Source organism: Bubalus bubalis, chromosome 9, assembly GCF_019923935.1.
Source record: "Bubalus bubalis isolate 160015118507 breed Murrah chromosome 9, NDDB_SH_1, whole genome shotgun sequence".
Classification (NCBI taxonomy): Eukaryota; Metazoa; Chordata; class Mammalia; order Artiodactyla; family Bovidae; genus Bubalus; species Bubalus bubalis.
In genome coordinates this window covers 44,712,272-44,738,238 of record NC_059165.1, presented here as the reverse complement: position 1 = coordinate 44,738,238, position 25,967 = coordinate 44,712,272, and the positions used below count along the sequence as shown (strand labels likewise).

The window sequence follows — 25,967 nt, the reverse complement described above, 5'->3', positions numbered from 1 at the left end:
ATTTGAATCCTCATTCCTGTCTCTGGGTTGGTCAGTAACTCTGATGTTCACTCAAGCCCTGCTTCTTGATGTTATTTTTCACCTCTGCATTGTCCAAATTTAGCACACTGCCTGGCACATTTCTGTTGAACTCACATTCTGCCTGTGCCACCCATTTTTTCATGACCTCTGAACTTTGTGCTATACATTCTGTTCTTGATTTTTAAAATTACCTTCCACCCCTTAATCAAAGTTGTTGAGCACTTAGGAGGAGAGGTTCAGCATTTCTAGTCTTGGTAGGGGAACATATTCTGATGTAACCATATTTCTCTCAAGCTCTGAGTCCTTCTTAATATTATAAAGGGAGTGCTGAGGTTTACTATAGCTGTATGCAACCTTTTCAAAGCATCAATGGCTTGCCATCCCAGAGTCAGAATGGAGGTGAGCATCTAATGTAACCCACGAAGTGCAATCCCTCTGACTGCATCATGTGAACAAAGTCCATAACCTCTCAGTTTAGACATTAACAAACTCCAGGTTTCAACTTTGGAAACTCTGTTGTTTCAGGTGATTCTGTCTAGATGGAAGTAACTAACTTCTTGCATTAATAAACAACAGTCATAAATAATAGTATTAATGCTTAACATCTATTGTACCCATTTTAGAAGCCTGGCAATAATATCATAGTCATTTTATGTGAGTTAGCTATTCATTCTTCACAGAAATTCCTTTTAAACACCACTAAGCCCATGTTACAAGGAGAAATGAGATTTAAGAGCGTGAAGTTGTTGCTTTCAACGGTCATGCTTGGATTATTCAATTTAGCAGTGTGCCAGCCACCGTTATGTCCTGTGGATAAACAAAAGTAGGTTAAAACATGGATTTTGTGGCATTCACAGGATCACTGGGAGGGCAGACCTGTATTTATGAACTGATGATAAACATGATGTAAGACATGATGTAATGAAGTTCTAAACTGAATGAAATTAAGCGCTAAGATGCCTGGTATAGACCTAGTGGTTCTCACTGTGGTCCCCAGACCAACAACCTGGCAGTTTGTTAGATGAGCGAAATCTCAGACCTTACTCTAGGCCAGCTAAACCATAAACTCAGGCTGGGGTCCACTGCTTTTTTTTTTTTTTTAATTTATCTTTAATTGGAGGATAATTGCTTTACAGCATTGTGTTGGTTTCTGCCTTATGTCAAAATGAATCAGCTATAGGTATACATATGTCCCCTCCCTTTTGAACCTCCCTCCCATCTCTCACCCCATCCCATGCCTCTAGGTTGTCACAGAGTACTGGGTTGAGCTCCTTGCATCCTACAGCTAATTCTCACTAGCTAGCTATTTTACATATGGTAATATATATGTTTCTATGCTGCTCTCTCAATTCACCCCTCCCTCTCTTTCCCCTACTGTGTCCACAAGTCTTTCTCTATGTCTGTATCTCCATTGCTGCCCTGCAAATAGGTTCATCAGTACCATTTTTCTAGATTCCTTATATATGTGTTAATATACAATATTTGTTTTTCTTTTTGACTTACTTCACTCTATTAATAGGTTCTAGGTTCATCCACCTCTTTAGGACTGACTCAAATGCATTCTTTTTCATGGCTGAGTAATACTCCATTGTATGTGTGCATCACAACTTCTTTATCCATTCATCTGTTGATGGACATCTAGGTTGCTTCCATGTTCTAGCTATTGTATTAATAAATAGTGCTACAATGAACATTGGGGTATATGTATCTCTTTCAGTTATGGTTTTCTCAGAGTGTATGCCCAGTAGTGGGATTGTTGGATCATACAGTAACTCTATTTCTAGGTTTTTAAGGAATCTTCATACTGTTCTCAATAGTGGCTGTATCAATTTATATTCCCACAAACAATTCAAGAGGGTTCCCTTTCCTCCATACTCTTTCTAGCATTTACTGTTCATAGATTTTTTGATGATGGCCATTCTGACCGGTGTGAGGTGATACTTCATTGTAGTTTTGATTTACATTTCTCTAATAATGAGCAATGTTGAGCATCTTATGTGTTTATCAGCCATTTGGTGTCTTCTTTGGAGAAATGTCTGTTTAGATCTTCTGCCCATTTTTTCGATTGGGCTGTTTGTTTTCCTGATGTTGAACTGTATGAACTGCTTATGTATTTTGGAGATTAACCCTTCGTCATTTGTTTCTACTACTGTTTTAACAGGCTTTTCAGGTGATTCTAAAATACTATAAATGGGAACTACTGGTAAACCATAGGTGTTAAGGGCAGTGCATTAGTTTCCAGGGCCTCCCTAAAAATTGCCACAAACTGGGTGGCTTAAAACTAAGTCTATTCTTTCACAGTTCAGGAGGCCAGAAGTCTGAAATTAAGGTGTTGGTACAATTGGCTCCCTCTGGAGTTTCTGAGAAAGAAACGGGTCTGATGTTTCTTTCTGAGCTTCTGGTGGCTCCCCGCAGTCCTTGGCATTCCTTGTACCTGTACCACTACAGTCTCTGACTCTGCCAGCATGTGGCTGCTCTTGTGTCTTTTTTATGCCCTTTTCTTATAAGGACACTAGTTATTGGATTTAGTGCCCACGTTTCTCCAGTGTGACCTTAACTAATTACATCTGCATAGATCCTATTCACAAATAAGATCCCATTCTGAGGTTCCAGGTCGACATGAATTTTGGGGAACACTGTTCAAACTACTACAGGCAGTTAAGATAAAGAGAGTTAGGTTAAGTGGAACTTGAGGGAAAAACTTTAGGAGTGATCTGAGTGGTTGAAATGAGTTAAATAATCAAATGGTGAGGTCACTGTAGGAGTGAAGGCTAGTGAACAAGCATAGGCAAGTTCAGAGGGGATCATGATGCTGGGGTGTGGACTTGGTTGAAATTAAAACATGGGTGTTGATCAGCATATATAAACAGCTCATATAACTCTATTAAAAAAAAAACAGGCAGAGGAACTGAACAGACATTTTCTAAAGAGGAAATACAGATGGCCAAGAGGCACATGAAAAGATGCTCAATATCACTAATCATCAGGGAAATGAGAGATCACTCACACAGGTCAGAATGGCCATCATCAAAAAGAACACAAATAACAAACATTGGCGAGGATGTGGAGAAAAGGAAACCCTTATATGCTGTTTGGTGGGAAAGTAAATTGGTGCAGCAACTACTGTGGAAAACAGTATGGAAGTTTCTCAAAAAACTAAAAACTGAAATACCATATGACCCAGCAATTCCACTGCTGGGTGGAATTTCTGGGTATATATCCAAAAAAAAAATTATATATATATATACACACATACTCTTGGGTATATATCTGAAAAAACCCCACTAATTCAAAAAGATACATGCCTCTTAATGTTCATAGCGGCATTGTTTACAATTGCTAAGATATGGAAGCAACCTCAGTGTCCAGAAGACATGGTGTATATATCACACACACACACATACACACACACACAATGGACTACTACTCAGCCCACAAAGAATGAACTTTTGCTGTTTGTAACTACATGAATGAACTTGGAGGGCACTAAGCTAAGTGAAATAAATGAGAGACAAATAGTATATGATATCACTTATGTGGGGAATCTAAAAAATAGAACAAACCTATGAATAAAACAGAAGCAAACTCACGGATACAGAGAACAAACTAGTGGCCACCAGTGGGGTGAGGGAAATGGGGAAATGAGGGACATTATAAGGGTGGGAGAAAAGAAAAGGGCCATCATGGGATTGTATGAAATCCTGTGTGTGAAACTTGAAAATTGTTAAGGACTATAGAATTTAAAGACTCTTTCATTTGATAAAAAAGTAAGTAAGATGAGTATTGATGTGGTAATACATTAACATAAATTAGTAATCTCTATTCCCTTTATTCTCTAATGTAACTAAACTATTTGTTTAAAACTGCTTGCCAACTGATGGTTTACATAAAAAATCACACATGATATACTGATAATTTCCATACCACCTTTTAATAAGAGAACTTGTTGGGATCTTTAATTTGATCTAGCATTAGCTAAACAATGGCCCTGAGTCATGATTTGATACATAAAATTGCATCAAATCCTTCCAATGACTTTTCCATTAGTGCTCAAGGTATTAAGTCATTTCAGCTTCTGCTGAACTTATACCAGTTACATTCAAGAGTTCTCAGCTCTTACAATATTGTCTGAAGTTTGAAGGTAATCAATATCTTTATCAAACATGTCACAAAAAGTTTATTGGAATGCCATATTTGATTAGGTCAAACTTAATCCTTCAGGCCAGAATAGGGGAAACACAGCTCTGTTGATGGAATGCCTCATTTAAATCTAAAGTTTAAATAAACTTTCTGTGCATGAGTTTATTTCTCCTTAAAATGGGGGTATGATAAAGGATGTTTATAGCATTCAAATAAGTTAATAATGTGGTTAGCATGGTTCATGCTCTGTATGTGATCATTCTATTATGGATAAACTGTTAGTGCTCACAATGAGTGAGAACTCAGAAGGAGTACATCAAGGCTGTATATTGTCACCCTGCTTATTTAACTTATATGTAGAGTACATCATGAGAAACGCTGGGCTGGAAGAAGCACAAGCTGGAATCAAGATTGCCGGGAGAAATATCAATAACCTCAGATATGCAGATGACTCCATCCTTATGGCAGAAAGTGAAGAGGAACTAAAAAGCCTCTTGATGAAAGTGAAAGAGGACAGTGAAAAAGTTGGCTTAAAGCTCAACATTCAGAAAACGAAGATCATGGCATCTGGTCCCATCACTTCATGGGAAATAGATGGGGAAACAGTGGAAACAGTGTCAGATTTTATTTTTTTGGGCTCCAAAATCACTGCAGATGGTGACTGCAGCCATGAAATTAAAAGACACTTACTCCTTGGAAGGAAAATTATGACCAACCTAGACAGCATATTGAAAATCAGAGACATTACTTTTCTAACAAAGGTCCATCTAGTCAAGGCTATGGTTTTTCCTGTGGTCATGTATGGATGTGAGAGTTGGACTGCGAAGAAAGCTGAGCACCGAAGAATTGATGGTTTTGAACTGTGGTGTTGGAGAAGACTCTCGAGAGTCCCTTGGACTGTAAGGAGATCCAACCAGTCCATTCTAAAGGAGATCAGCCCTGGGATTTCTTTGGAAGGAATGATGCTAAAGCTGAAACTTCAATACTTTGGCCACCTGATGCGAAGAGTTGACTCATTGGAAAAGACTCTGATGCTGGGAGGGATTGGGGGCAGGAGGAGAAGGGGACGACAGAGGATGAGCTGGCTGGATGGCATCACTGACTCGATGGACATGAGTTTGAGTGAACTCCGGGAGTTGGTGATAGACAGGGAGGCCTGGCATGCTGCAGTTCATGGGGTCACAAAGAGTAGGACATGACTGAGCGACTGAACTGAACTGAACCCATTAAATGGAGGTGAAATTCAATGGGAACAGTGTAAAGGGGTTCCTGCACTCAGCAAGCTACCTGACCTAAGCCTCCTCCCTCAGGTTGTGTCTGCTATCTATGGCCTCCTTCCTGTTTCTGGAGTCCTGAGTAGAACCCACTCGCCTGGTAGAATCCACTGTGCTTGGCCAGTGTCTGCAGTGGACCCTATTGCTGCCAGCCTGCCTGCTCTTCTATTTCTCCCCATTGAACCTAGAGTCTCTTACTACCAAAGTCTCCTAGAGGCCACTGTTACCACCAGTAGCTACAAAATATCAACGCCCAGGGAGAGTAGGCTGGTGGTGAATGGTCATAGCTATTGGCCTACAGGATTCAGTAGCAGGTGCCACTGTCAGAGATGCCCTTTTTTCCTGCGAGTGTTTTCAACTGCTCTGGCAAAAGCCACACAAAATCCATGAGTTTGGGGGGACTGATTGGCAGGAATACTGATGAATTAATCAATTTATGTTGGAGGAGGCCTAGAATAGGTCCTGGCGGTCTTCTGGTTGTGCCAGGCATTTAACTTCTTGGTTGCTAGATGGTGGGAGGGTTGAGGAAGAGATTTGAGGAAAGGGCCCATTTACCTGCACAGGTGTGTTGCAGTGTCTTAACAATGGGATGAGCTACACTGCTGAGTCTTTAGGCCTGGACATGGAGAAGATGCCACTATGCTAATAAGGCAAGGCCATTTTCTAAAGCCAGTGAGGTTGAACTCTCTCCAGTGGGTACCACAGAGTCCTTGTTGGCAGCCCATTTCAGTCTTGGATTCAAGCAAAACAGAGTTCTAAGCCAAGACTTATCTGAAAAAAAAAAAAAAATGTAGCTGTTCTTCCAAGGAAGGCTTTTGCTTCAAAATGTTCTTTTTTTTGTTTGATGTTTCCTCATTTATCTGTTGGCATCACTCTTTGGGAGGTTAATGTGAGTTCTAGAGAGAAGAGACTGGATCGCCATTTTTAAGCCTTTGCAGATATAAAATCTTTTCTTGGTAATGATTTGTATTTAAGAAATTTATTAAAAATTATCCAATGAATGCTTTGCAGGTTTCTTTTTCTTTCTTTCTTTCTTTTTTTTTTTTTTTTAAAGAATGAGACTAGGAGCAAAAAAAATGACCCTTAAACTAGGTAAATATCTTCCCAGTTTTGGGGAGACACAGTTAGTCCTGAGGCTACTAATTGTCTCCTATATTAAAAAATGCTGGCTTCTCATTGGGACATTGGATATTAACCTGAACACAGAAACTGCTTGATTGACACCAGTTCTCCTTCTGTCCCCACTCTCTGGCTGTGCAACACTCTGGAAGTGCAAGTGAACTGAAGACTTTTAGGAGGTGCTTATTTCCCAGAAGGCCAACACAAGCCTTGATATCCCTCCAGGCAACCTTGATTCCAGGTTGTGATTCATCTAGCCTGATTTTTCTCATGATGTACTCTACATATAAGTTAAATAAGCAGGGTGACAATATACAGCCTTGATGTACTCCTTTCCCAATTTGGAACCAGTCTGTTGTTCCATGTCTGGTTCTAACTGTTGCTTCTTGTCCTGTATACAGGTTTCTCAGAGGCAGGTAAGGTGGTCTGATATTCCATCTCTTTAAGAATGTTACACAGTTTGTCATGTTACACAGTGAAGCAGAAGTAGATTTTTTTTTTTTAAATTCCCTTGCTTTTTGATGATTCAGCGGATGTTGGCAATTTGATTTCTGGTTCCTCTGCCTTTTCTAAATCCAGCTTGTACATCTGAACGTTCTCAGGTTCAAGTACTGCTGAAGCCTAGCTTGAAGGATTTTGTGCAAATCTTGCTGGTGTGTGAAATGAGTGCAATTGTATGGTAATTTGAACATTCTTTGACATGGTTTTCTTTGGGATTGGAATGAAAAGACCTTTTCCAGTCCTGTGGCCACTGCTGAGTTTTCCAAATTTGCTGGCATAATGAGTGCAGCACTTTCACAGCACCATCTTTTAAGATTTGAAATAGCTCAGCTGGAATTCCATCACCTCCATTAGCTTTGTTTGTAGTGATGCTTCCTAAAGCCCACTTGACTTCACACTCTAGGCTGTCTGACTTTAGATGAGTGATCACACCATCGTGGGTATCTGGGTCATTAAGATCTTTTAAGCACCATTCTTCTGTGTATTCTTGCCACCGCTTCTTACCTTCTTCTGCTTGTTAGGTCCTTGCCGTTTTTGTCCTTTACTCTGCCTATCTTTGCATGAAGTGTTCCCTTGGTAGCTCCAATTTTCTTAATTTAGATCTCTAGTCTTTCCCATTCTATTGCTTTTCTCTATTTCTTTGCACTGGTCACTTAAGAAGGCTTTCTTATCTCTCCTTGCTATTCTTTGAAACTCTGCATTCATTTGGGTTTATCTTTCCCTTTCTCCTTTCTCTCTTTTTTCCCCTCAGCCATTTGTAAGGCCTCCTCAGACAACCACTTTGCCTTCTTGCATTTCTTTTTCTTGGGGATGGTTTTGGTCATCACCTCCTGTACAGTGTTACAAACCTCCATCCATAGTTCTTCAGGCACTCTGTCTGCCAGATCTAGTCCCTTGAATCTGTTCATTACCTCTGCTGTATTATCATAAGGGATTTAGGTCATAACTGAATGGCCTAGTGGTTTTCCCTACTTTCTTCAATTTGAGCCTGAATTTTGCAATGAGGAGCTGATGATCTGAGCCATAGTCAGCTTCCGGTCTTGTTTTTGCTGACTATATAGAGCTTCTCCATCTTCAGCTGCAAATAATATAATCAAACTGGTTTCAGTACTGAACATCTGGTGATGTCCATGTGTTTAAATGGACATCATTTAAACTCCTGTGTTTAACATCAGTGTTAAACTCCTGCCTTTTATGATAGAAGCTCAGAGGGAAAAAAAGAGTAATCTTAATTTTGGCAAATAACTTACCCAGTTTTGTCACAGCTGTCTTCTTGATGCTATTATTAATTATCGATAGCATTGTGAGTGGCTTTTTACCATTCTGCTGGTCAATTCCCCATCTATAACATGCGGACAGAGCATTCGTCTTATGGGGCTATTGTGAGGATAAAAAGTAGTCATCCTTAGCCTCGCAAAAGTTTTTTGTTGTTGATTTTTTTCTTTTTCTGGAGAACCTCAAACCCACTTTCACAACTTAAGAACCATTGTGTGCATGAGCGTGGTTATTTAGTGCTGTATCAGTCAAATATTGATTCAGAAGACAGCATTCCCATGGTAATTTGAACAAAGAAAGTTTATCATGAGGAATTACTAACTATTGTGGGAGATTAAGGGGCTTCCCTTGTGGCTCAGCTGGTAAAGAATCTGCCTGCAAATGCCGGAGACCTGGGTTCGATCCCTGGTTTGGGAAGATCCCCTGGAGAAGGGAAAGGCTACCTTCTCCAGTATTCTGGCCTGGAGATATTCCATGGACTGGGGTCGCAAAGAGTCAGACATGACTGAGCGACTTTCATTTTCATTTTCACTTTCAGGGGAATGAGAGATTGCTTAGTAGGAGTAAAGGGAGCCCTAAAGAAGGTAGGAACATTAGATACGAGGAACAACCGCTACCCTAGGGCTGAGCTAGTGTTTGAGTAAGAGGCCCCCTGCACCTCCTGACAGAGCCAGACCTTGCTGGTGAGGACACGGCTGTGACTCAGTGAACGGCAGAGGTGTTGCTGTGGTACTATGCTGGCAAAACTTGCTAGAAATCAGCCTCTGGCACGGGTAGGCAGTGTCCCCTTTCTGGTGCTGGAGAGAGCTGTCACAGCGAGCTATCTCCCTGGAGGCATTCTGCTGTAGGACTTCTCAAGTGCTGCTGACCACTGTGGGCTACAGTTGTCTAGAATTCAGGAAGCTGCCTGCACTGCAGGAGCTGGGGAAGCTGATGCTCTGCAGTCAGCTGGAGATGGGAGAATCTGTGCATACTGTGCAAGTCAGAGGCTGGAGCAGAAGCTGAGCATGGGGAAGCTACCCCAGCTGCAGAAGCCTGCCCAGTGAGCATGCCAAGCAGAAAACCCCCTTCCTGCTCAAATGTCTCGTCAGCTCCCTCTGCTGACAAAGTGTGACAACATGCCAACTAGGAAATGAACACAAAGGCTCCAACTTAGTTTTCACAGAATGGGTAATGAGGAGTGATTTTGCAAATGAAATGCAATAAAAACACCCTGGGATGAGGTCTCCTTGAGTAATCCACAGTAGTAACTAATGCTTAGCGCTCCCTACTAAATACTTGCTTTTCCCTTTTGTGTTTAAGCTTATAATTACTTGTCTTTTTGAGCTAATAGGTATTATAGACTGTGTAATCCCTCACTAGGATGAGCCCCCATAGTAACAAAATATGGGTAGTGCCACAATAATACATTTATTACGCCAGAAAAAGAGAACTTTTTGGCTGTATTACTTAGTTAGAACATTCCTTTAGGATGGACTTTGTTAGAGGTACAAACAATAGGATGCTCCAGCTCACAAGTATTTTTGTAATCTGATAATAGCCTTTTAACCTAATGCATCATTTTGTGTGGGCTTCTGTTTTGCATTGTTTGGAATGAATTAAAGGCATTAAATGAAAAGGAGAAGCAAATTAAGTTTATTCTTTGGACAATGTGGAGCCAAGGAGGATTTTGGGTGGAATTGTGATGTGGTTGAAGAAATTCTGACAGAAGGTCAGCACCATACTTGGCTTGTGGAAAGTGCTTAATAACTGGTGGCTACTTGGCCTGTTCGTGATGTGGCTGTCCTCTGTGTCCTCTGAGTGATGAGTGGTCACCCTCTGACAGAGGTCACAAAAGAGCCCAGGTAGAAATAATTGGAAGCAAAAATCAACCTCGTTCCCCTGCTGCCCCACCCCCATACCCCTCTCCTGCAGCATCAACTAAATACAGCTAGTTATTAATAGAAGATGGGAGGACACAGTGAATTCCTTGGTCCAGGCCCTGCCTTTAGCCTCTAGAGCTCATTTAGGAGTCTAATTAGACCAGAAATACCTTAGTCATTGACCCAGGAGTAGAGGTGGGAAGAGAGGGCATGATTAATTTAATGCCTGGAAATGAGGGGGAGACAGACCAGTGCCACCCAAGGTCAGTGAGCAGCTGTGAGCATCTTTTCATCTCTTCATAAGTCACTTCACTGTGCTTCCAAATGAGGTTTTAAAAAGTGGAAACACCAATGAGCATTTTATTATTTACAAGTTTTTATTGAAAGCCTTGTTGCATATGAGGTGCTGTATAAGGTCACAGATGGAGATCCTATAGCTTCTAGGTAAGAGCTGAGGTCTTGAAGGAGTGTTAGCAGGCCCACAGACTGACTTATGCTGAGATGTGTATCATAGGTGTCCTTATAGCATAACTGGGATCCGATGCCACCAACCCATGAAAAACACCTTCTCCATGGTTATCTGTGACCTCTTTGTGCTTAAATCCAAAGGATCTGATTGTCTGCCTTTGTTTTACTTGACTTTTCAGCAGGCTTTTCTTGAATTCTGAGTGTTCCTTCTACATCTTAGGCTTCTTCCATGTCTTCTCTCTGACACCTTTTCCCTGTGTATCCTGTGTATCTTTTAACTATTTGTATTCATCATGGGCTTTCTCTGGCTCTTGCTGTATATTTTTTTCTGGGTTGGTTTAATCTCTTTACAGTGCCTCAATTACCATTTATCTATTGGTGATGATACCCAAATTGAAAACCTAAGTCCATTTCATTTTCTTCAACTTCAGTCCTATTTACCTAACTATAACTAATTGGACATCATGCCTTGAAACACTCACAGGTATTTCACGTGCAACTTGTTCTATACTGCTTCTACTCTAATCCCCCCATTTGTGGTAAGTGGTACTCCCATTCAAATAGTTGTCCAAGCCAGAAACCTCACCATCACCCTTGACATTTACTCTCCACCTTCACCTAATCAGTGGCTGATCATGCTGATTCTGTCTCTTTAAGAGCTCTTAAATGAACTACTCTTTGTATCACCATGGAACTGTATCAGTGGGGACCACCTTATCTTTCATCTTCATTATTACAACAGCTTGACTTAATTCACAGAAATGTTTTGCCATTTGCAAAAAGCATCATGTATGGCTCTACAATTCTTCAGTGGCTCCCTGCTGTCCTGGGATCAAGTCCTGGCACTTGCATGTGGTCCACAAGCCTCTTTATGAGTGGATCTGTTTCCTTTTCTAGCCTGTTCTCTCATTGCTCCAGCACCTCTTTGAGTCCTCTGTTCAGCTATATTGAACCCCATCAGTTCATTAAGCACACCATTCTCTGTGCTAAAATCTGGGCCTCTGTTTCTCTGCTTCATTTGAATAACTCTCACTTCTCCTAAAGGACTCAACTTAGATGTATTTCCTCCAGAAAATCTTGACCCCCACCAGGACTTGATGTGATCACACATGTGGATCCCATAACACCCTGTATTTACCCTTGTCGTGTTGATCATGAAAGTGAAAGTGTTAGTTGCTCAGCCATGTCCAATGCTTTGCAACCCCATGGACTGTAGCCCACCAGGCTCTTCTGTCCATGGAATTCTCCTGGCAAGAACACTGGAGTGGATAGCCATCCCCTTCTCCAGGGGATCTTGCTGATCCAGGGATCGAACCTGGGTCTCTCGCATTGCAGGCAGATTCTTTACCATCTGAGCCACCAGGGAAGCCCATTGTGTTGATCATGGGCCCTCTTAATAACTATGATCTCCCTCAGCACCATATAATTTACAGAATCATTGAGAAACTTAATTGTTTTTGTTATGCCTCCTTGATCCAAGGGACTGGGTGATGTTGCATCTCAAAGGAATAAGTACTGACTGAATTTTAGATAGTTTGTCATCCTTAAGAGGGCTGTGTCTTCCACAGTAGGGGAGTACCTCAGCTACTGTATCAACACAACTGCTATTGTAAGCAAAGGAGAAATTATTAGGAGATATTAAAAAACATGTTCTGTTAATGTAACTCTATTATCTAATTCAGGGGCTTTGTTTCAGGCCTCTTCTAGCTGCTTTTTCCAGTGGGTTCTTGACATATTGTGTGGTACAACCCATCTGCTGGTGTTAGAAAAGGGGAAATGCAGTAGAGCTGGCTTCAGAACAAACTGGACCAGAAGTCTGAAGTATCATCAGAACTGACCTCTCTTTTATTTTCTGTTTGCTTCTCTGTGTTCATTTGATTCTCTACTCCTATGTTTTTTTCATCATGTGATAAAGGAAAGTTCAGACTTAAATTGTCCAAGGTTAGTTATCATGGAGGAAAGAAAGAAGCCATCGGGTCCCACCCTCTTCCCTGATGTCACTGGCTTGCTTGAGGCACGTGACTCTGGCGTGGGCCAGTCAAGGATCACGTGCCTAATCTCTTTGGTTAGACAGAGAGGTGTTTCACAGAAAAGTCAATGGAATCACGAAATGAAGACCAGAAACCTTGGTGGGAAACATGATGATTGAAAGGGATGTCTATGTTTAAGACTTTACCATTCCCCTACATTTCTCTGCCAAAGGAACAGGTTAAAGACACAGGATTCTGCCAAATTAAATGACTAGAGAATGGTAATAATTGCCAAAGTGGAATTGCTGTCTAAACCTATGTTTTTCTGAATACCTTTTTTTCTCTGTCACCCACTCTGATTTTTTACAAAGTTGACTAGCTTCTCCTTATGAGAAGACAGAGGAATGATTTCTTCCCGCTATATCCAATTGAGTGTCATATTCTTCTTTTTTAAGGGAACCCTGTAATGAAACATGTATTATCTGCAGGGCAAAGGAATCACCCCAGGTGTCTAAATGTTGTGGGGAAGTTGTGGGATTCAAATCTTGCTGCCGTGAATAACAGGATGGGATTACTTACTTTGAAACTGCTTCCTAATTCACTTTTGATGTGGGAAAGTTCACGCCGACCTCTCTCTTGCCTGGTTACTTGGTTTGTAGGTGATGAAGTGGTTTTGGCAGATGATAGATGAGTAATGTGACAAGACAGTGGAGGCCAATACTATCCTTTAAAGTGATTGAAGACTGCAGGATTTGAAGGTTCTGCCTAAATTTCATTCACAATTCTTGTGTATTTTTGAGTCATACCTTATTGTCCCCCTGCACCTATAAAAAATAGAGCTTTAGCAATTCTAATTTTTACAATGGAGTTTAAGATGTTCACATGAGTATTACGATCAATTACTTATTACAATTAGCACCAAGTATTGAAACTGTTTAATTTGAATTGGCTATATGTTACTTTGAGCAAAGTTTACAGAGATAAAGATATTGGTGATGATAACTGACAATGATGTTGATAGTTGGTATAGAAATTACCACTACTTTTACTTTCTATTGTCTTTTTGTGATAAGTGTCTTAACCCATAGGATCCCTGGGGGAACTCAGCCATGAGAATTTGCCTTTCAGATGTCTAGTTACCGAGGACACAATTGACTGATGGTCCCAGCTGCTGTGTTCTGAAATCCAGTGACTTCTTGCCAACTGCATGCTTCCCTTGGGCTACTCCAAGCCAGCTGAAGAGTTGAAGGGGTACTTAGGAATCAATGGGAGACAGTGGACTCCTTGATGGCCTTGCTAAAATTTTCTTAGATGTGCACTCTTGTCTATGACCCTTCTACCCAACCTTTCTTCCTTTTCTTTTCTTCACTTGGGGTCAGTATCTGCATCCCAGTCTGCTGGCTCTCCCAGCCTCTCCTAAGTCCCTCCCCATTTTGTCTCACACATGTTTCCTCTAATAAGCCCATTTCTTACAAATTGTGATAAAATACATAGCATAATATAAAATTTGCCATTTAAACAGTTTAAAGTGCACAATTCAGTGGCATTAGTTATACTCACCATTTTGTACAACCACCACCACTGTCCATTTCCAATTTTTTCCATCACCCAGAACAGAGACTCTTTGCCCATTGAGCAGTATTCTCCATTTGAATAAATTCCTTACTCATTTAATTATGACTTGCCATCTGCTCCTCAGAGTGCCTTGACCAATAAACTCTTATGAAGATTACATCGCAGCACTGTTTATAATAGCCAGGACATGGAAGCAACCTAGATGTCCATCAGCAGATGAATGGATAAGAAAGCTGTGGTACATATACACAATGGAGTATTATTCAGCCATTAAAAAGAATACATTTGAATCAGTTCTAATGAGGTGGATGAAACTGGAGCCTATTATACAGAGTGAAGTAAGCCAGAAAGAAAAACACCAATACAGTATACTAACGCATATATATGGAATTTAGAAAGATGGTAACAATAACCCTGTGTACGAGACAGCAAAAGAGACACTGATGTATAGAACAGTCTTATGGACTCTGTGGGAGAGGGAGAGGGTGGGAAGATTTGGGAGAATGGCATTGAAACATGTAAAATATCATGTATGAAATGAGTTGCCGCCAGGTTCGATGCACGATAGTGGATGCTTGGGGCTGGTACACTGGGACGACCCAGAGGGATGGAATGGGGAGGGAGGAGGGAGGAGGGTTCAGGATGGGGAACACATGTAAACCTGTGGCGGATTCATTTTGATATTTGGCAAATCTAATACAGTTATGTAAAGTTTAAAAATAAAATAAAATTTCAAAAAAAAAAAAAAAAAAAAAAAAGATTAAATGAGATTTTCAAGGCAGATACTGTCTTTCTATTCCAGATGAGGACACCGAGGCTCTGAGGGGTTGAGGACACCGAGGTTCAGAGGGTTGACTAACTTGCAGTAAATCACACAGCTAGTCAACGTTTGAGTCAGATGTGTGATTCCAAATTTCATGTTCTTGAATGTTGCCTTCTGATAACAACTGATCCAGATATGAGCCTCAGAAAACCAAAGGCTGCAATGGGGAGGAGGCAATCGGGGTCAGCTGGGAATATACTTCTATGATCTGAGAGGCTCTGCCTAGGATTAAGCCTCCAGAGACAATGGTCTTCCTGCCCCATCCTGTTCCAGTTCACAGCGTCCCTTCCTCATAGCTGTGGCTTACAATCTGGGGGCATGGTGCCAAGTCCTTCATATACATTACTTCATTTAGTTCATATGGAAACCTTTGCGTCTGCATTCCTTTCCTTTCCTGATAAGCAACTGTTTGAATCTGCCCTTTGGAACTTATGGAAGGTCAAGGAAGCTGAATTCAGCCTATTTCTTATGAACAGTATATGGGGGACCTAGAAAGGATTTGTACCTGGGAGAGCCCCACAGGGTCCTGCTCCATTTCCTGTTCACCAGGTACTTGTTTGGCAGTAGAATGAAAATCACTGAACAGGTGATTCTGATGATGGGCCAAGTTGTATATTCACAGATGTGGCTCAGGCTCTCAATTTTATTTATGAACAGATTGATGAAATATTGCTCCCTAGATGGCATATAGCAAATTATTGGCAGCCCGGGGAAACCTCAGGGCCCTTATGTATCAGTCCAGTATTCTCTTCACAATTTAATACTTCTTTGAGCAGACTGACCATTTCATGCATACCTGGTTGAAGCTACCAGTCATTGGCTTGTGTTTGTGGTAATTTAATCCCAAAAGTTATAGAGCCTCTGCTCTATGACTCTGAGCTTCTTAAGGGCAGGGGATATGTCTGTTCATCATTTTATCCCTAGCACCTAGCATTCCTGCTGCTGCTGCTGCTAAGTTGCTTCAGTCGTGTGTGACTCTGTGTTACTCCACAGACGGCAGCCCACCAGGCTCCCCCATCCCTGGGATTCTCCAGGCAAGAACACTGTGCTTGGCAAATGAAAAACGCTCAGTAAGTGAATAACACTGAGAAGTCATGAGTCAAATTTTGGTCATACTACAATTTCTCTCACTGAAAATGAAATATACATCAGTATAAAGGTCTGTGAGATCCAGGAGATTTTTCAGGCTATGGCTACTTTGAGGGTTAAGGTCACGGGATCTGTAGTCAAATATACCTGGATTCATGTCTGGTGGTATCATACTGAGCAAGATTTCATTCAAATGTGCCTCAGTTTTCCTCATCCGTGACATGGGGCATAATAGTAGGTGCTACACAGGGCTTGAGAGTCCCTTGGACTGCAAGGAGATCCAACCAGTCCATTCTGAAGGAGATCAGCCCTGGGATTTCTTTGGAAGGAATGATGCTAAAGCTGAAACTCCAGTACTTTGGCCACCTCATGCAAAGAGTTGACTCATTGGAAAAGACTCTGATGCTGAGAGGGATTGGGGGCAGAAGGAGAAGGGGACGACAGAGGATGAGATGGCTGGATGGCATCACCGACTCGATGGACGTGAGTCTGAGTGAACTCCGGGAGATGGTGATGGGCAGGGAGGAGGCCTGGTGTGCTGCGATTCATGGGGTCGCAAAGAGTCAGACACAACTGAACGACTGAACTGACTGACTGACTAACACAGGGCTTGGCTTTAAGGATTAAATACGATAAGTATTTATAAAGGGTTTAGCTTAATGTCTCAAAATGTGGTAAGTGCTCAATACTTACTGATTTTCTTATTTCTTTGGATTGATCAAATACATGGACATAGGAAACTGTTAGCAGAGGGAAGCCCATTAGATTTAGGTCCTAGAGAATAACTTGGAGAGGAAAGAGAGTGTATAGATTGAGACATTTGGGAAAGGTTTCTTGGGGGAGGAAGTGCTTGATACAGTTTCAAGGGAGAACTGAGATTTTCCTGGATTGGAGAGAGAAGTCCAGGGGATACTAAAGGCCTGAACAGAGGCATGATGGCCTGACCACACCTAGCATTCTTGGGAAACAAGAAAGACCATCACTTTCCTGTGGTGAGGACAATGAGGGGAACATCCCTGGCTAGTGAGTGGGGATGTTGTTAGGCAGAGACTTGAAGTCATTGTGCGGAGGGAGGCCTCAGAGGCCTCCTCCTGGAGGGAACTGTCAAGCACTGTAAGCACCAGTAGGAAAACTCCTTAGCAGTTTCCTTTCACCTAAAAGTACAGTGTGGCTTTCATCTCATCAGAACTGGAGGAGGGTTTTCTCTCAAAATGGCCTTGTTCTTGAAGGTGCTGTCTGAATAAGGAGTGACCAGCATATTTCAAAAGGATGATTCAGCTCTCATAAGAATTTTCATGTTCCCCTTCCCTCCCCCTGGACACTGAGGTTTTACCCTGCAGGCTTAGGAGGAGGTCTAGAAATAGTGAGGCTCATAATATGAATCACATATTCAAGGCCTATCAGCTGCTCTTCACTGTGAAGACATGGATGCTCAAGGCTGTTTTTGAGAGATGGATGTCTTTGTGCCTCTCCAGAGCTTGTCAACAAACTCCACCTCTAGTTCCTGGGATTCACATGCTTGACACAGCGCTGGTTGTGCATTCCCAGCCCTCTTTATAGGAGCTCTCCTTCAATCTTGGCGGTTTGCAGTGCGCTGGGGGATGGTATCATTGAAACGGGGGAATCTGTCAGTGGCATAGGAATATGCTTCCATGCCTCTGTGTATTTTATGTGTGGATCCTTTTTCAGGATGGTTCATGCTACCCATCAGTTCCTGACATTGTCATACACACCCCCCCCCCCCCCCCGCCAAAAGACTTATGTGCACATAGAATGTTGTACTAATTAAAGAAGCTTTTTAGAGACTTGTTTCTTTCTGGTCAGTGAGCGTGAATATAGGGTGGAGGAGTGAATGCCTCCTGTGCATGTGTGGTCAGTTGTGTCTAACTCTTTGTGATCCCATGGACTTTAGCCCACCAGGCTCCTCTGTCCATGGGATTCTCCAGGCAGGAATTCTGGAGTGGGTTGCCATTTCCTCCTCCAGGGGATCTTCCCAACCCAGGAATTGAACTGGAATCTCCTGTGTCTCCTGCATTGACAGGCAGATTCTTTTACCACTAAGCCCCCCGGGAAGCCTGAATGCCTCCTATCCATCACTTATATCCATTTTCCCCAGAACTGTGGAATGATAAGCCTTAAAAGGAAGTGAAGTGATCTTTCAGTTCATCTCTCTGCTGCCACCAGGGTTAGCTAGATGGGATCCATAAAACAAAACTGGGCTGAGGATCTGCTCAGCGCCACATCAGCTCTCTGCTTGATGCTGGGGATGGAGAAGAACATAAGATGTCAGTTAGAAATTGAGCCCTCACTCACAGATGAGTGGTGGAAAACTGTGAACCATCCAAATAAAAATAGCAGTGGACAGCAAGAGCTCTAACAGAGCAGAGCGTAGTGAACGTGGCAGCCTAATTCCCATGACTTTTTTTTTTCTATTACAGGGTTACAAAAACATCTATCATTTTTTTCTTTTTATTAGCCCACATTTTTATTCATGACAATGACAGGATACATTGTAAAACATTCCCCTTTTCTGGAAAATTAATCTGAGCATGCCTTCATTTCTTCATATCCTAAGCTGGAAAACAGATCTGTTTCCTCTGTTCTTTGAGCATTGACAGTACGAATGAAATTTAGGTCACTCTAGAATTTTCCTTGGTAATTATAATCCTATGAATCTGGACAGAATTTTATCTCCTCCCACCCCAGGTCACTTTTCCTGGTGATGACTCAGTACAGACACTTGACAAATGTTATCGTGTCCAGCAGGGGAAGCAAAGTACAGATGGATTAGTCTCTAGCCCTGTGCTCTGCATGCAGGGTCAGGACCAAGGTTGATGAGGATTTAAAACACTCACATGCCTCTCACACAGAGAGTGGGCATAAGAAGCCAAGGCTGGGGATCAGAACAACCTGGTTTGGAATTACTTTTCTTGACTCTTACCACTACTATAGCATATGGGCAATTATCCACCTTTTCTAAGATTCCATTTTCTCATCTATAAAATAGAATAATACTTCGTTTGTACCTTTACTTTGAAGATGCAATGCCAAAAGTAATCAAAGCATTTAATACAGTGGCAGACATGGTAAAGACTCTTTTAAAAGTGTGTTCTTAGTCGTGTCCAACTCTCTGCAGCCCCATGGTCTGTAGCCTGCCAGGCTCCTTTGTCCATGGGATTCTCCAGGCAAGACTACTGGAATAGGTTGCTATTTCCTCTTCCGGGGATCTTTCCAACCCAGGGATGGAACCCACATCTCCTGCATCGTCCTGCATTGGCAAATGAACCTTTAAAAGTAGCTTGTAATTGTGTTGAGAAACATAAGGACTTCCCTGGTGGCTCAGACGGTAAAGCGTCAGTCTATAATGTGGGAGACGGGGGTTCAATCCCTGGGTCAGGAAGATCCTCTGGAGAAGAAAATGGCAACCCACTCCAGTACTCTCACCTGGAAAATCCCATGGACAGAGGAGCGTGATAGGCTATAGTCCATGGGGTTGCAAAGAGTCGGGCATGACTGAGTGACTTCACTTTCACTTAATGGTGTTGAGAAACGTTAAGTCTTCTGATGCACAGTTCAGTATCTTGTACTCCAGACTCTGCTACCTCCCTGATTCCTTGATTGCACTGTGGTGTGGAGGATGCTTCTGTAACTGCAGGAAAGATGACTGAGGAACGTTGGTTTGGAGTTCCCTTTGGCAATCAACGGTAGACACTGGCACTTATGAAAATAAACCCTGGAGTTCAGATGATCTGTTTTTCTTGTGATATGACATGGGCCAAGTCATAGACAACATCTATGAGCTTCTACTTGTTTGGTAAGGAAGTAATTCTTTTTTTTTAGGAAGTAATTCTTATCTCACAGGCTTTTATAAGGATTGAATGAGGTGAAGACAAAACTGCTGGAAACCTGGCAAGACCTATTTCTATGTGTCAGGGAAGAGTAGCTGTTGTTAGTATTTCTACCCATATCATTTCTTAACCTCTATTTGCCTTCCCTTGACTGCTGCAGGAAGACAATACTATCTTTCAGGCTTATGCAAAACAAGGAACCAGTTTTCGGCCAGTTCTAAGGGGTGGCAGTAAGAGGATGCTGTGCAGAGTTCCCAGCTGGGGCACGCTAGAGGTATCTGGTAGTGCATCCTGACCACTCCTCTCCGTGGGTCTGTTAGTGCCTTCTCTGGACTTGTTCATCCCCGGGACCCTAAGGCCCTCCCTCCCAGGGAATTTTGTACCCCCATACCCCACAAAAAATGCCCACAGCACGAAATCCTCTGGCATTTGTACTGTGGCATTTCAAGCCTCTGCCCAGGTACTCCCTGGCATGTGGCTCTGATTGACAAGATTACTAATCCATTGTAATCATATTTTCATAATTAATCCCTGTGAGGCTGGGCTGGCTGCTCTTGCCCAGGTAAACTCCTGCCTGCTGTTGATTGTTTTTGCCAACTGTCACCTCCCCAGGAGTGGAGCTGGTGGACCAGCACTCACAGGTGTTCTTAAGAATTGCGTTTGTATAATCCCTATCTTCCCTTTTTGGTGCTTGGCTGCTGGGAATCTTTTCTTGATAAAAAGTTATAGTTGATGACTCCACACCTTAACAGATACCAAAAATGGCTTTAGTTTTTCTGTCTTCTGGATCGCACACTGCCCATTCCCCTTCTGTGGCTCCTTCCCTTCCATCCCCCTGGCCCTCCTCCCCCAGTCTCCCTGCGGCAAGGGCGAGGGCGAACTTCAAAGGCATTTCTGAATAAAAGAACACACTGCGGGACATCAATTATTTACCAGGCAAAGTTTTGGCAGGCACAAGGGCCTTTCCATGTTTGTCTTGCTGAAGCCGCCGGAAGGGCGCTCTTGAAGGTTGTGCCCTGTCCATTCACACTGACCACTTCGGCCGCTAAGGGTGGGTGAACCCGGGCCCCTTCCCCTGCACCCTGGCACTGATGGGATCAACAAGCAGTAACCAGGGTGACGATTGCTCATCTCAGTAGAAAGTTAAAGGTGTTCTGTTCTTGATCTTGCTTAATCCTTGCAGCACCTTAGGAAGTAAACACTAGCCATTCTCTCCTTGTTAACAAATAGATGAGGAGTCAAGGTACAGGAAAGTTGTCTTGCCCAGGGTCCTTCAGCCAGAAGGCAGCGCAACTGGGACTTGAGCTGGGCATGTGTTCTCCAGAGCTGGTGGCTGTAACCACTGTGCTCCTTTCTGTGTTGACTGTGAGCTGGACATGCCAGGAACCTGGATGATCAGGAGGTGGTGGCAGTGTCTTTGGAAAGTAGGGAGTCAGAAATCTTCCTGGAGGAGTTCTTGAGGACAGGGCAGCTTCTTAGTCCTTTCTTTTGTAACTGGCAGTGTCACAGGAGAAAACTGCTGCAGGACTAGCGTGAGGATGTGTGGTACAGTCACTGTGCTCAGATGCACCGGTACCTACTGGGTGGGTGTACATTCTCAGACTCGTCAGCCTATGGCTCTTGTGAGGTCATCTCCATAGCGACAACCAGTGCATCACTGGCTCCGACTCTCATCCACAAACCCCGCCTAGCTGTTTCTTGGAATCACTAGGTGTTTTATATGTGGCCCACCACCAGCTACCCAAGTCAACTCTACTCAGGCTATGGGAAGGAATTTTATAGGGTTCTGTTTGGTCCCTCTTAAGCTGTGAACATTTGCAGAGTCTTTACGGAATGCCAGGTACAGCTAAGGATTTTACATTTTCTCATTTAATGATCTGTTCACCTCCTCTGGTTGGGCAAGCATCCTTATGTTCATTTCCTGGTGAAGAAGCCGAGGCTTGGCAGAATCAAGAAACTTGGCCAAGTAGACAACCAGTGGTAGAGCCACAATTTGAACATGGAGGGAAGGTCATACTGTTAGCTCCATTTTATTAAAATTAATTGTGTAAGTGTGTGTAAGATGGAGAGGCAGCACACATGGGCACCAGCTTCATGGATTGATGGAGGGATTGCATCATCAGTGGAGTATTGAACGTTTGCCTCTTCTTTTCTCAGTGGGCCTGTACCCATGCTCTATGCCTAAAGCTTGCATTTTTTTTTTTAATCTTTAAGTTTTTATTTTGTATTTGGGTATAGACAATTAACAATGTTGTTACAGTTTCAGGTGAACAGTGAAGGGACTCAGTCATATATATACATGTATTCATTCTCCTCCAACCTCCCCTCCCATCCAGGCTGCCACATAACTCTGAGCAGAGTTCCCTGTGTTGTCCAGTAGGTCCTTATTGGTTACCACTTTAAATATAGCAGTGTGTACATGTCCATCTCCAACTCTCTATCAAAGCTCATTTTTCCCCCAATGACAAGAACTTTTATTTCTTTTTAATAAAGCTCTTGTTTTTAATAGTAACTTTTAGAAACCATTGTTAAAACTTTGAAGTCCTTGTTGAATTTGAACACTCTCAGTTGCGGTTGGCACCTGCCAATGTGAGTTGGTATACCAACCTCAGGAGGGCTCATCTTTGGTTATGCACTCAGTGGGTTGCAAGTAAATTAAGAAAATCACACTGTAGATGGAAGAAAAACTGTTGGTTCCACACAGTGACCAAGGTCAAATTCCTCCAGAAGATCTCCTGAATACATCTCAGGAGTACCTAGGAGACTGCCTATGCAAAGCCAGTTGCAGTAGTGAATTTGCTTTGTTCAAAAAAATAGCTTTATCTTCTCAGCAGGGACCTCAGAGCTACAGCTCAAGGCATTGGAGTTATTGAGTAGAACATGGGTATTAATATTTCTTGAATTTCCAAGTAGGATGGTAAGCCCAGCAGTAACTGTTGAGGAAATTAGGGTAGACAGAGACAGGTTCTTAGCCTGGTTTTGGTTTTGAATACAGCGTCCACTTGGGACTAAGTTTAGAATATATACTCAAACAAAATGATTTCCTTAACAGCTTCAAATGATCTGTTAATTCGACCATAGAAATCGCGATGGCCTTCCCAAGCACCTAAAATGCCTCCTGAAATTGGGTTGTTTGCATCTGTAGGCTGCTTCAGCTGCGATCCAAGGGGAGGCAGTTATTGGTAATTGCCTACATGGTGTTGCCTCTTGACACTCCTAACTCGCATAATTTGCTCCTATGTATTTTGAGGTCTGAAGGTAAGAAGAAGTGCCTGAAGTGCTTATAAATAAACCCTCGTGTGTGTGCTTGTCTTCACAGTCCTCACTGATCTTTTGCCATTACTGATTGTGACCTTAGTAAGAATGGAGCAAATTCAACAAAAGTTTATCATGAATCTATTATATTCCAGGCAGTATACTAACATCCAGAAGCCCCGGCCTTAGGAACTTTCCAGTGCGCGGGGGTGGGGGTGGGGGGACACACATGATACAGATTCCTGAAGAAGAGGCAGAAGAGGCATTCTGTTGAGGTCCTGAAATGTGCAAATCCTCACTGTACATAAGCAGGAGTGTGTTCTCTGCCTGAAATGTCCTGTTCCCTCGCTAAGCTGCATATGGTTCAGTTCAGTTCAGTTGCTCCGTTGTGTCTGACTCTTTGTGACCCCATGGACTGCAGCATGCCAGGCTTCCTGTCCATCACCAACTCCTGGAGCTTACTCAAACTCATGTCTGTTGAGTCAGTGATGCCATCCAACCATCCCGTCCTCTGTGGTCCCCTTCTCCTCCTGCCTTCAATCTTTACCAGCATCAGGGTTTTTTCCCAATGAGTTAGTTCTTAGCATCAGGTGGCCAAAGTATTGGAGTTTCATCTTCAGCATCAGTCCTTCCAATGAATATTCAGGGTTAATTTCCTTTAGGATTGACTGGTTTGATCTCCTTGCTGTCTAAGGGTCTCTCAAGAGTCTTCTCCAACAGCACAGTTCAAAAGCATCAATTCTTCAGCTTTCAGCTTTCTTTATGGTCCAACTCTCACATCCATACGTGACTACTGGAAAAACCATAGCTTTGACTATACAGACCTTTGTTGTTAAAGTAATGTCTCTGCTTTTTAATATGCTGCCTAGGTTGGTCATAGCTTTTCTTCCAAGGAGCAAGCATCTTTTAATTTCATGGCTGCATTCACCATCTGCAGTGATTTGGGAGCCCAAGAAAGTAAAGTCTCTCACTGTTTCCATTGTTTCCCCATCTATTTGTCATGAAGTCATGGGGCCGGATGCCATGATCTGTTTTTGAGTGTTGAGTTTTAAGCCAGCGTCTTCACTGTTCAGTCACATATACCTCTCATACCCCCTTTTCATGCTTCTGTTTGCTCCAGGCTGCTCAGACCCAAGTCCTTGTCCAAGCCTGGGGGTTGGGTATGAGGTTGTGGATAGGCTCAAGGGTATCAAGATCATCAAGAGACATCATACTCCATTTCCCAAGCTTTTTCCTCTGGGTTTCCTCACACACAATTTTTATGGGCAATCCTAACTTTCACAGGCATGCCTAGAAGCTGGGCCTAAATTACAGTAAGTTCCCTAGGTGCAAATGAGTTCAAATCTGAAGAGCACATTCTTAAGTTGAAAAATGTTAGCCTAGGTACCTAGTTAATACAATCGGCCATATAATACTGTATGGTAATAGGTTCATAATACTTTTTACACAGTTAATATGTACATAAAAAATAAACACATAAAATGAAATATTTTTAATCTTATAGTACAGTGCTTTGAGAAGTACAGCATTATAGTACAACAGCTGGCATTCAGGGGCTGGCACATACATTCACATCTTTGGAAGTCTGCAACTTGAAGGTTCTTATGTAGGGGACTTACTGAACTGTGTTTGGGTATCTGTATATCTATACACATAGACACGCATGTGTAAAACACATATATACAGACATACATACAGTATTTTCTCACTCTTCTAAGACAGTGAGAAGAGCTTCCTTTGTGAAAAAAGAATGAAAAAGTTACATCCCATGTTGAAGAAGCAAAATAACTATCCAGCTCAGTTGTTGATCTACCACAGAATTGCTTCTGGGTTCCAGAGGATTAGCGGAATACTGGTACCATGATTCTGGATGTATTGAAACTCCATCATGGAAGCATTATGAGTGAAATATGCCCTTCAAATGGATGGGCTGGAGTCTCGCACAGGGGCATGTCCCCAATTCTGTTCAGAATACTCTTCCCCTCCCAGTTGAGGGAATTCCCTGCTGGTCCAATGGTTAAGACCTGGCACTTTCACTGCTGGAGCCTAGGTTTGATCCCTGGTTGGGGAACTAAGATCCCACATGCCACATAGTGAGGCCAAAAAATAAATTAGCACAATTGAATCCTGGTGCTGCTTAGCTCTGTTGTCACCTATTCTGAGAGCCTTTCCTTTTTCCCCAAACCAAAACCATTCCCCCATCCACTCTGCAATCTCTATTCTATTACCCTGTATCATTTTTTTTGATAGCTATGAAGTGGCTTTATTCAGATTCAAAGAGAAGCACACTCCACAGACAGAGTGTGGGCCATCACAGAGGACAAGTCTGGCTGCCCTGTATTATTTTTAATGACCCTTATCATTGTCTGGAATGACCTTATTTTATTCCTGCACTGATTGATCTCCTTTCTGTCTCCCAGCATGCTCCCCACCCCACACTAGAAAGAAAATGCTGTAGTGTTCTTTTCCTTTTTGTTTCTGCTACCTGAAATAATACATAGCACATGCATACATGCTAAGTTGCTGCCGTCGTGTCTGACTCTCTGTGATCCTATGGAGTATATAGCCTGACAGGCTCCTTTGTCCATGGGATTCTCCAGGCAAGAATACTGGAGTGGGTTGCTATGCCCTCCTCCAGGAGATCTTCCTGACCCAGGGATCGAACCCACATCTCTTACATCTCCTGCATTGACAGGTAGGTTCTTTACCACTAGCACCACCTGGAAGCCCCACATAGCACATAGTTA

General features: G+C 42.5%; 1 long non-coding RNA gene across 2 annotated transcripts in view; it reads left to right on the top strand.

The window, feature by feature from the left end:
* LOC123335026 overlaps window positions 1-25,967 on the top strand; it is a 287,463-nt gene that overhangs the window by 36,879 nt on the left and 224,617 nt on the right. The gene's annotated exons all lie outside the window — the stretch shown is intronic.